Raw genomic sequence first — 12,582 nt, 5'->3', positions numbered from 1 at the left:
CAGAAGTTATTGCTACTGGGGCAACAACCAAAAGCAGCGGCTTTGAGAGTTGCACATAGGTGAAGACGTGAAAGGTAAAGTACTTTCCGGTTCCACTGTTAGCACTCCCAACCTTTCTAAGTACAAGAACGATTGTGTTATTTTTATACCTAACCCCAAGGCCACAAATGTCTGTTTCTTAGGGGGTAAGTGATATTTTGCTTTCAAAACAAATGTCTTCTAATTTACCAGCCCCTTTAATCATTCAGCCCTTCAAGATAGTGTCAAGCATGCATTTTCTCTCTCTCTCTACTCAACTTCTTTCCAACTCTTTTCCTAACATAAAGGTTACATTAAAACAAGGAAGAGGCCTCTTGTTACTTTTCTCCAAGAAGCAGTATGGTACCATGTAATCATGCTAAGGGCGAATATAGGTGGTCTCATTCTTGACCTTGGCTTTCAGCACAAAAAACCAAATTAACAAGGACCAATTAACATTTAAATAAATAAGGAAGATTAACGAAGAATACTCTGAATACCTAGAGGGACAAAATAAAACAAAAACAATACAGTAACTTCCTTGTTCTGAGGAATTAAAGGCTATGGGCAGGATTCTGTTTTGCTGGGTCGGGAGGTACAAACTGCTCCTTCCTATCAGAGCCTGCTGCATTCCTGAGGGGAGTCAGCCCCACCTGAGGGCAAGCAATGTTCTCACCATTGTCACCACTCAGGGGTTACACTAGGGGAGAGCAGTTTTAAAACACACAGAAGTCCCACAGAGTCTTTAGGGTGGAGACTACTGAGGGATGTACTGAATTGGTACTGTCAGCAGCTGCCCTAACCACCCACCCTTCTCAGCAAGCACCACCTACTTTGTTTGGTAGTGCTGGTCCCCTACAGATCTCCCTAGCAGAAGATGGTGGTGGGTGCTGTGACCTTGACGCGCCTCCATGACCATGCCAGGCAGATTTTCCACTCTCAAGGGCCCTCCACATACACAAAGGTGCAACCCTCCCAGGGTGTCATATTCTGCAATCCTTTTGCAATTAAAACTCCCACTGACTACTCTTCATCTCAAAACCTTCCCTTAACACAAGACTACATTTTATCAATAGTACAGGTAACTCTTGGGCCCTTTTCAAAAAACTAAAATATTATTTACCATTTTGGGGATTTGGGTCCAAGGAATTAATTCAGACTCCCTTCTAACCAAGAGTCACTTTTATGAATAGTTTAGATATAAATAGTTCATGATGATGGTTATCGTATTCTATTTAAATACATAAAAAGACAAAGAATACTTCGCCCTTAAATAGCACTTTCTGTCTGAGCATTTCAAAACTCTGTATAAGTATTAATGAATTTATTGTCTCAACACTCCTGTGATGTATGCACAGTAGGTAACTGGTATTATCCCCATTTTTCAGATGTGGAAACTGATTCATTGCAAGGTTACAGACAGAATTTTTAAAACTGATTGTGTGTGTCCAACTTTTGGGCCAACTTAAGGAGCCTCCAGCTGAGCATCCAAAAACTGAAGCACAGAAAGTAATGGTCACTTTTGAAAATGTTGACCCAACAACTTGTGCAAGGTGACAGAGAAATCTGGAGGAATGTAAGGAACACACAACAGATCTCCTGATTCCGAACATTGTACTTTCAACACAAGAACAAAATCTCCTACATTTGGAAGGCAGATATAGATAGATAGACCATCACACTGCTCAGTGATGGGTGGGAGGAATAATTATATTTTTGCTAGAAGTCAAGAAAAGGTTTTTCTGCAATTTCAAGAACACCTTTAGTTCCAGTCACCTCCAGTGCTAAATCTGAACAGAAAATGGGAGCTTTTTCCCCCCAAAAGAACTTCTCGTTCTTCGTTGGCATCTTTTATATAAAAAGGAGCCACTCATCACCCAGGGTCCTATTCTGACACGGGTCACGCTCCCCTACCTTCATGGCATTTGTCCAAGAAGGTGACGAAATGAGACTATCCCCTCTATCCTACAAAAGTGTAGTGTTTTAGCAACTTGAACTTTTGAACATATACAAGAATATGTGTTTGACAGGAACTGGGGATGATAAGAATAGGCAATGCAAATCCAAACAGAAATCCTGACAAAGGGGAAAATAGATCAAGCCCAAACGAAAGGTCCATAAAGTTACAAAAGCTTGAAAAGTTTGCCAGAAACTTGAAACGTTTCTGGCAAAGTTGGGTGTGCATTAAAACTAGCCCTGGATGGTTTGAACTTATGCAAGTGGCACATGTGCAGCAGACAACTCAAAGGTCTTGTTGTCCTTGGGGCAATATTTACAGAAGGATGAACTGTTCTTGAACAATTTCTCCAGCGTGTTAGGAACAAATATGATTTACTTCCAACATTAGGCATGCATGTCTTCTTGTACCGCAACTTAATGTTTAAACTAATATCTATCATGGACAATTTTGCTGTAAACCAGTGCCTTTTTAGAAAAAATAATCTGATTCCAATGTGCTAGTTGTTTGCAGTTTTCTGTTACAAAGCTTACAAAGAGAGAGCTAGTTAAGATGTATGGTTAAAAAAAGAGAGGAGAAAGAGAAACACCTGTATTAAGGTGGGTGTTTTCAAATGACACATTTCTGGCCATTATGAACTTTTTCTTTTATAAATGTTTGATGCGGAGCTACTGACCCACCAAGAAACACTCTGGAAGCTTTTAGTTACCCCCACTGGTAGTTGTTGGAAGCAGGGGTAAGGTACCTGAACCAGCATCAGTTATCAATCTATATGCAGTGTTTCTGGGTTCATCTTGCCCACTTCATCCAAAAGTAGAGCTGGTTGGGAATTTTTCAATGAAACATTTTTTTCTATTGAAAAAGGATGATCCACTGAAACCAAAACTGTTTGTGGGAAAGGATTGGTTTCAATTAATTTCCTGTTTCAAAAAAAAATAAAAATCTGAAACTTCTTGTTTTGACATTTTCTAAATAAAAAATTTCCTTCTGTCAGTTCAAAATTACTTTTTGTATTAAAATTTACCTTGATTTAAAATATTAAACATGCACAAAAAATAGACGTGAAATGAAACATTTTGAAATTATTGAGACAAAATAACTCAATCCGAAATTTTTTTTGATTTTTGGTCTGCATAAATTTGTGATTTTGAGTTTTTGTCCCAATTTTTAAATCTCAAAAATTTTATTAGGAGGGCAAAAAACCATTTCCCAACAACCTAGCCAAAAGGAAGTTGGTCTAATATGGGGCCTGAGATGAAACAAATGGTGGAAGATTGGAAAACACCATAAGCAGGAGCCATGATCCTGTGGTTAAGGCACTAGACTTTGACTTAGAAGACCTCGGTTCAATTCCTGGCTCTGGCAGAAGCTTCCTGTGTGACGTAAGATAAGTCAATTTAATATCTTTGTGCCTCAGTTTCACATCCCCAAAATGGGGATAATAAATTCTTCATTTCTCCTGTCCATTTAGATTTTAAATTCTTTGCAGCGGGGATTGTCGCTTACTTTGTGTTTGCACAGTGTAAAGCAAAATGGGCCCCTGAACTCAGTTGGGCCCTTCGTGGCACTACTTTACTACAAATAACTAAGAAGAGATGACTGAGTACAGAATCTTTACCCCTATCCCAAATAAAACCCTCTGAAGTTGAAGTAAATAGCAAATAATATTAACAGCTATAAAACCACAGTATTTTGCTACCTCTTGTAGTACCTTTGGAGGGGATCAAGGACACATTCACAGCTGAATCACACTGAGAATATTAAAACAAAACTCAAAGTGAAATTCGTCTGACACTGAGTTTTGCTGGTCTAGTTAGAACACGTAAATTATACAGACTTTCCATGAAAAACTATAAACTTTTCTGCAGGATCTGTTCACTGAAATGAAGCAGCGCTTGAATTGGCAACAAAATCTTCATACAGCTCCTGGTATCTAAACTTGTGCACTATTCCGTACAACGTTAAATGTTCCTTTTAAATATAAACATCAAGGGCCTGACCCAAAGCCCATAGACCTTAACAGAAGTCTTTCCAATGACTTTGATGGGATTTGACTGAGGCTCAAACCTTTAAACCCCTTCTATGCATGCAGGACAGAACTTGGACCACTGTATGTCATGGCCTACTGATTTAAATAACAGCCAGTTATGTGCCCCAAGCAAGAATTTATCTTTATATTTTCACTACACTTTCTGTACACTAAGGAGAACTTTTCTCCCCCTGTAAAATCTCTTCCAAAAGCTGAAAAACTCACCAAAAATGATGGTCATACCAGCCTATCATTAAAGATAATCTGCAAAAAGTTTTAAAGAAAAAGTAATCAGCCATAATATCAGTGAAGCCAACATGGAAAATAACCATAATCCACAGGTAGAGCAATGCATTGCTCTACAATTTCTCCTACTTCTTCTTTAACAGATCCACAAGTTCTTCTCTGTTCACCTTCTTCCCGCTCAGAGATGCCCTGGTGACCTCAATGTCACTTTTGATTAGCACTGGAACAGCAAGTAGAGGAAAAGGTAAGTTCAGTTTTTTTCATTACTAAATGGTCCTCTATGGTTTTCTGAAGGAAAACAAAAAGTAAAACCTCAGTGGTGAAAATAAAAACAAAGGGGAAAAAAACTCCACAGGACTTGGACTTTCTGTTCCACTGAGGGTGCTCACGTACCAACTCAGTGCATTTTGGGCCATGTCAGTGGAGTAAGAAGAACATGATCAGAAAACAAACACAGTATAGACCTAAGAAGGAGAAAAGGGAAAAGTAATAATGTGTTGAAATAATGGCAAATTATGGTTATTTTCCTAATCATTATGGACTTAAAAAAAATAAAAAACCACTTGCAGGCTATCTTTAAGTTTCTATGGACAACCCATTAACAATTAATGCAGCTTGCTATTGATGGTGCACCTGCACTACGTCAAGCGATCTGCTCCACATGCCTGATCCGTTCCCAAGGAGTGGGACTGATACCCTAAAATAACCCTTTTCTCTGGAGGCAGGCAGAACACAGGGATACCGTGACACACATCCAGACACGCTCCCACAAACCCAGCACAAAGCAAGTATGTCTAATTTTAAGTCTACCATCATTGACATACTGAACTCATATAAATTGCTAAATACTTTTCTTCAGCTATAACCATGTCCTTACAGACAGACCTCAAGTCACAAATTATATAATAATGAGAAGTAACATACCTGCAAAATGAACATAAAACACATTTATTTTATAACCCAGTCTGCGGTCAGCTCTGTGTGTTCCCTAAATGAAGGAAAAATATAAGGAAAAGTTTAGACAGTTCCAGAAGTTTGCAATATACACCCATAAGCCTCAAGAAGAATGCCTATAAAATGAGGCCTAATGCATCTGTCCTCACATAGAACAGTTTCAAACACAAGAGCAACTACATTGATTTACAATGAAAAACATATTTTCCTATTGCTCTAAAAGTTCCAATTCAAATTTCTACGGGCTCCAGGTTTATAGTAGTGTTACTGGGCCTGCTGCTCATCCTGGAGAGTCTCCCATCAAATGTACCTACAATTTTTCACATCTCAGTGAGTTTATGTTCATGCTGAACTACATTGTCCCCTCTGGAGACCTGTGTAAGAATTCCTAAGAGGTGCCTCCCAAAATGTGACTCAAACAGTGAAAATCATTTGAAGGACTTCCCATACAACAAAGAGCAGAGACTGATGTGGCTGGTCCCAGTGGCAATGGTTAAATAAATAACTAAATAAATATTGATGATGTAAAATGCATAGCATAAGCATATAGGATGCACAATATGGTCACATTAATGTTGCTTTTCGAACCTTCACTTTTGCATTTCCTGATTTTAATGCTGCACCCTTAACCTTGTATTAACTTAGGTAAGTCAATGGGACTACATACGTGCATGAAGTTAAGCATGTGCTTAAGTTCCTTGCTGAAGTAAGACCTCAACAGGCAAAGCATCAACAATGCTGGTGACACATGAGGATCATCAGGGTGGGTATTCTTATCTTCAGTGTCTGCATATGGCTTAGCTTTCTTGGTGGTCAGATGGTCACAAATCATTAATTGAAACAAATAAGTTCTATTTCACCAGCTAAACAGGAAACTGAACTGAATCTGCAAGGGGTTTTTTTCATTAGACTGGTTTGTTCCATATAGTTTGAATCTCAAGCTGATACAGATCCACAATAGTACAGAGAGTAAGTGGTTAAATGTACCATTTCAAGAAAAATTAACTGGAAGACAAGTTGGTAGAGGGACCATCCCATATCCAAACCACATCAGTATATCACATGGTCTTTTGGGAGCTTACAAAGTTCCAATATGGTTTAGTATGTGCAGGTTGACTGCATAGTGCTCCAAAACATTTCAAGACAGCCTATGTAATCAGTGTTTCGCCAATGGGCAGCTTGCATTCTTGCTGCTTCATCATAAGTACCCTTTTCAAAATTATATTTGTACATGAATCTGACTAAATTCTTAGTTACAAGACTCATTTTGTAAAGGCACTAATTAATGGCCTATACATGGAAGGGAGGTGGGATGGAATAGGATGGCACTGTGCATTATTCTGTTGGCAAGGACATCATTCTAGTAATTAATGTTGGTGTCTTCTTTTTAAAATGGATTAAGCAATATGCACAATTCATACTTTGTTCTGCTCTCTATTTAACTTATTCTAGGGTCTCTCATCTGCTTGAGAGCCGTGTCATCTGTCACTGGTAGTGCAGTGTGGTCCTTCATTTCCAAGTAGGGTTCAATTTTGTATCAGTAAGAGATGTAATAATGTATACAGTATTTGACTTATATATGCATCACAGATTTTGGCTTTCTGACTAGCTGTCTGAAACGTGCAGAAACAAACAGGAGAATTTTTAAGCTCCTAATTCCTTTCTGAGATCTCACTAAAGGGGCCATCTCCTCCCATGCAGATGTCCAAAGGAAGGGCGACTAATGAAAAGCTCCCATTTTCGTACCATTCAGTCAGCCAGATACCACTTCCTTCTCTCTCTCTCTCTCCCCCCATGAGCCAGGTAACTGCCCTGCATAATTTCCACTTTTGCCCCCAGGAAACTATAGTTGTAAGTGAAGACTGGGCTTTGGGTTTAACTTGGTGGGGAAAACCTGCTACTTTCTCTTATACAAGACTGAAGCCACCTCACCAATAGGAATTGGGATACTGAGAAGCCCTCAGGAAGGGATTCTGAGTCTCTGTCTATTTATATCATTCTTCTCATCCTGGTATATATGCATCTAAATTCTGAGGTTCCAGAAATGTTCCAGAAATGTTAATGGCCTGCGCACATCAAGGCTATGACACACTTCCTCCTTTTATTCTTTGGATTTAGAGCAGAAATTAGCAAAGCAATAGTCTAATTCAGGTGAGAGGATGATAAACTTTAGGAAGAAAATTAGGGCACACATATAGGACCATTCTGACCATACTGGGAAATGCAAGAGAGCACTTGGTTCCCCCCATCTTGCCAGTTGAGGTAGTGGTCATCAAGAAGGATACCTTCCAGGAAAGAACAGCTTGGAATGAAGTGAATTTATTCAATGGGAGGGTACCAAACGTTTTAAGAGACATCTTAATGCTCTAGGGGTGATTCAATATATTCTCCTTGCATTTCTACTAACTCAGAAATTTCTTCATTGACAAAGAAGTGTGTAGAGGGTGGAGATAGGGAGTTTTTTCTTGGATTTGACCAGATTTCTACTTTGAGAAACTGCCTTTGGACCATAAGACCAGATCTTAGACCATGGTACCAGATCTTGACATGATACCATGAGACCAAATAAACTCTTAAGCACCATCTCCTGATTTTTCCATTCTGTCCAGGGATTGTGAAAAGATGAGCCATTTGAGAGTGTTGGAGGCCCCAAGGTGTTCTAGGTTTTGATCTCTTTTCTGTACTGACAGTCAAGCCCAGAGCAAGAAACAACCTCTGAATGACACCACCTAGGATTGATGGTTCATGCCTTTGTCACAGTTGAAAGGACCCATCTGTCTTGGATGGCTGCAGTCCTATTCTGTAGAAACAGAGAACTCTGACTACCAGTCAGACTTGTTGAGGAGGGAGAGCAGACACTGCCAATATGAAGACTCCTCTACAAAACTATTCCAGGTGTACTTGGAGAAATGTGAAGCAGTCATGAACCTCCCATCCTAAATCCCTTAAAGTGAGAGGCTGAGGGAGACGTGGCCCCTTCTGGCAGGGTTTATTATTCTTAAGGTGTCCAGCTGGTCCCCCCAAAAGCTAAGTTATTCTTTTAACGGCTCTTTCTCTTAACTTAGTTCAAAAAACCTCCCAAACAATGGATGAAGCCAAATGATCCTTCAGGCTACTATTGATGAATCAATTAAAATAGCTGAAAACTGAAGAGAGTCCTAGGGACATCCATTCAGAGCCATAATAGCTGTGAGGGATGGAGGGATTCTACCTACCTAATCTGAAGCATCCATTCCACCATACAAGCGCCTTCAGATGTACAGAAGGAACTGTTGACAGAAGAGTCTAATTGTGTTACTGCTAACCCAGTGTTTCTATAGAAGGTATCCTGTGTCTTCCTATGCTTCCACAGGCCAGGCAAAAGAAGCCAGCAACCACAGACTGAACTGTGTCAGTTCCAAAGGTGACCATTCCACTCTCATCTTTCTCTCCCTAGATTCCTTGTTGGGACTCAAGTTGAGGGTAAATCCTAATAAGAGTTCTAGCAAAGGCCATGAAAAACAACTGCCCAGAATATGAGAGGCTGCCTGGGTTCAAGGGAGAAGAAAAACTGGGGAGGAAGAAAGAATACAGTCTAGATGGGTGAAGGGTGCCAAAACAGGAGCTTTGTATCAGTTGCCATTCCACTTGAAATCTGCATTGGAAGCCCAACAGTCTGTGCCACCAGCAAGCTGGGCATAACTTAGTACAGTGGGCCACCACTGACCATGGCAGCATAGCTGACCATAGTCTAGAACAGTGAAAACTCGGAGCAGCAGACTGACCAACAGAGTCTGTCAGTAGTGGTCAGTATATACATATGCCTGATTTGTGCACATTTCTGCTGTTCCAGAGCTCTCGCTTATACAGCCTATAAGAAGCACAAAGTCACCAATGTTTATGCTTTTATTTAGTGACTGGTTTATCTGTTTATTAGACAAGTCAGAATTTTCTAGCTTTGACAGAACAAGAATAGCAGAATAGGTATTGCTAACGTATTTGAGTGTTCAAGTCACTGTGATACAACATATTAAACTAGGCTGTGGATTTCTAAGATGCTTTAGCAGTATGACAGTTGTCACCCAGCAACAGTGAGTCTTAAATAAGGAAATTGTGTCATAAAAATTTAAGGGATGAAAAATGTTGAACTAGAAGATACCGCTCTGAATGGAAAGGCGGCTTTCCCCTCCCACTCTCGATTTACACAAAGCCAGATGAATGAGGCGGGCAAAAAATCTGCCAGAAGCCTAGTTAAATTGTCTATGTGATACAGACTGGACATCAGGGGAGTTGAGACCTGGGGAGTGGAGCTGGAGCACCTAGAGAGCATAATGAAAATCCCATCCTTGAAAAATAATCATAGTAAAAAATAATCATCACTGTATGTCAATGAGTATTTTCAACCACAAGTCACAGCTATCATTTTGTGAGGATGGGAACTAAGAATATTTCCTGGCAATGGAAGGAGTTACTTACTGTGACTGTGGTTCTTCGAGATGTGATGCAGATGTGTATTCCATTTAGGTGTGCACGCATGCAGCGCTGGAGAAATATGCCTAGCAGGACCTGTTGAGGGGCAGCACTCATGCCTCATGGCCATAGTCCCTTCCCTGGCTACATGAAGCAGCATCACCTCACCCCTCCATTAGTTCCTTCACACTGAATTACCGGGACACAAGACTCTGATGCAGAGGGGACAGAGGGTGGGTTGTGGAATACATGTCTGCATTACATCTCGAAGAACCACAGAGACAGTAAGTAACCCTTTCTTCTTCTTCGAGTAGATGCATTCCGCTCAGGTGACTCACAAGCAGTACCCCTTCCTGCCAGGAGGTGGGGCTCAGAGTCTACCTAAACAAGGACTGCAGGACTGCTCTTCCAAAGCTCATATCTGCCCTGGAAGATGCGGTTATCGAGTAATGGTTCATGAATGTATGTATCGACAGCCACATAGCAGACCTGCAAATGTCCAATATGGAAACGTCACTGAGGAACACTATGGACGTTGCTTGCATGCTTGTACAATGAGCTTGCACACGCTGCAGGGGCATAGCAAAGGCTATTTCATCTAAGTGCAGGATGTTATCCATTTGGAGGTCATCTGCAAAGAGACTGGTTGACCCTTCATGCGGTCTACATATGATACAAACAAATGAGGTGAAGCACAAAAAGCAGTTTAGTCCTGTCCAGATAAAAGGCTAGACATCGCCTGACATCCAGGGTATGGAGATGTTGCTCCTCCAGAGATGAACGTGGCTTAGGAAAACACAGGTAAATACACGGCCTGGTTCAAATGAAACCAAAAGACCACTTTACACAAAAAAATTGTGGTTGTATGGTCACCTTGTCTTTGGAGTATTGTGTATAAGCAGGTTCTGTCATCAGAGCCTGCAACTCACACTTGCTCCTTGTGGATGTTATCACTACCAGGAAAGCAGTTTTCTGACACAAGAGCAGAAAGGGACAAGATGCTAGGGGCTCAAACGGAGCACCGATCAGAGACACTATGACCATGTTTAGGTCCCACAGGGGAACTGCTTTCAGACTGGAGGATGTAGACGAAGAAGCCCTTTTAAGAATCTTGTTACCATGACATTGGAGAAGACTGTCCTTCCCTGAACAGGGGGATGAAATGCCAGTATTGGTGCCAGATGTATTTTTAATGAACTAAGTGCAAACCCCAAGGACTGAAGGTGTATCAGCTAGTCCAAGATGTCCGGCATAGAAGCCAGCATCGGTTGGATTCTGCGGGCTAATGACCACACCGAAAACCACTTCCATTCTTCTGAATCGGCTATTCTGGTAGAGGATTTTCTACTGTTGAGCAGGACTTGCTGGACAGCCACCAAACACCTTGCCTCCTCCTCATTCAACCATGCAGCAGCCACACTGTGAGATGCAGGGAACTGAGCTTGGGATACAAGGTGCAGCTGTGATTCTGAGTGAACGGATTGGGGTGGAGAGGAAGCAGCATAGGCGCTGACTCTGTGGGTGCTCCAGGGCTGGAGCACCTATGGGGAAAAATTGGTGGGTGCTCTGCACCCAGTGGCAGCTCCCCACCCCACCCCCCTGCCCCAGCTCACCTCCGCCTCCTCCGCTCAGCGCGCCGCCACCACATCCTGCTTCTCCCTGCCACGTCCTGCTTCTCCCACTCACTCCCAGCGCTTCACCGCAAAACAGCTGTTTTGCGCGGCAAGCCGGGGGGGGAGGGAAGGGGGAAGGAGGACAAACATGGCATGCTTGGGGGAGGAGGTGGGGCCAGGGCAGGGATTTGGGGAGGGGTCCAATAGGGGCAGGGAGGGGCGGAGTTAGGACAGGGACTTTGGGGCGGGGGTGGAGGAGAGGGCGGGGCTGGTGATGGGAGAGGCGCGAGCACCCACCGGAGTGGAAAAAAGTTGGCGCCTGCGGGAAGCAGCATTGGAGGCTGAATAGACAGCGTGAAAAGGTCGGAGAACCAGCAATGTCTCAGTCACATCGGGGCAATGAGAATAAGCTTGGTCTGATCCGCCTTCATCTTCAGGATGACCAGATTATCTGATGGTACCAACACTGAAGGCAGAGAAAGCCACCACAGAAACATACGCGGTGTCAACTGCAGCTGTGTCAAGGAGAATCCCCGGACGGAGGTCCACCATTCTGATCTCAGTACCAGCCCAGCGTCCACAAGGAGAAACACTGGGTGCGGTGTCAACAGACCCCAGGGTTCAGCGGCTCATTCAAATGAAGGGGTTATAGTTGATGCAGCCCTGGCAAAGTCCTGGACCAAAGGAGAGGATGGGACCAAAAGGCCAAGGTCTATAGATGCCTGCCGTTAACATGGAAGCAGTCGGTACAGGCATCTCCCTCATTGGTACCGGACTCGATGGATTCCCAAAGGCCAGAACCGGAGCCAACAGTACAGGGTTTCTAACCTCCCTACTTGGTACCAGGGAAGGGTTAAAGTTATCCATGCCATCCCACAAGCTGTCACCAACCCCATGCCGGTCCACGCTTTTCCTAGTGGGAGGTGGAAGAGTCACCTCGAGACCTAGAGCATTCTCAATTGGTCTGAAGATCGCATAACGCTTCTTGACGTGGGTCTTGCCAGGATAGAGCAAGCACTGCCTGTGTGGATCGCTGTTGAGGATTGCTCCCCCACATGAAGGACAATGTTCAAACCCTGGTGAGGGCATCACCAAGGGAAACAAACTACTACAACTAAACCTACTCTAACACTGGGTACAACTAACCATATACAACAAAAGAAAAATGTTAACTAGTTGAGAGGTTGTGAGGCTAAGATCACACAGAGCTCCGACTCCCATCATGGGCTGTAAGAAGGAACTGAGAGAGGGTCGGCTGGTGCCATCTTACATAGCTAGGGGAGGGGCTATGGTCATAAAGCACACACGCCGCACTT

The 12,582-nt window shown here is 42.6% G+C and overlaps 1 protein-coding gene across 15 annotated transcripts in view; it reads right to left on the bottom strand.

Moving 5' to 3' along the window:
- ZNF536 (zinc finger protein 536) overlaps positions 1–12,582 on the bottom strand; it is a 406,360-nt gene that overhangs the window by 246,162 nt on the left and 147,616 nt on the right. For 4 of the 15 annotated variants that reach the window (XM_075118395.1, XM_075118394.1, XM_075118397.1 and 1 more), the window contains one exon: positions 5,175–5,238. The exons of the other annotated variants lie outside the window; for them this stretch is intronic. The gene's annotated coding sequence lies outside the window, so the exon portion shown is untranslated. The remainder of the gene's footprint in view (positions 1–5,174; positions 5,239–12,582) is intronic. 15 annotated transcript variants of the gene reach the window in all.

This window comes from Caretta caretta, chromosome 12 (genome assembly GCF_965140235.1).
Source record: "Caretta caretta isolate rCarCar2 chromosome 12, rCarCar1.hap1, whole genome shotgun sequence".
In the NCBI taxonomy this organism is placed as follows: Eukaryota; Metazoa; Chordata; order Testudines; family Cheloniidae; genus Caretta; species Caretta caretta.
The sequence above is the reverse complement of the archived record's forward strand: the minus strand, read 5'-3'. Positions and strand labels throughout refer to the sequence as shown.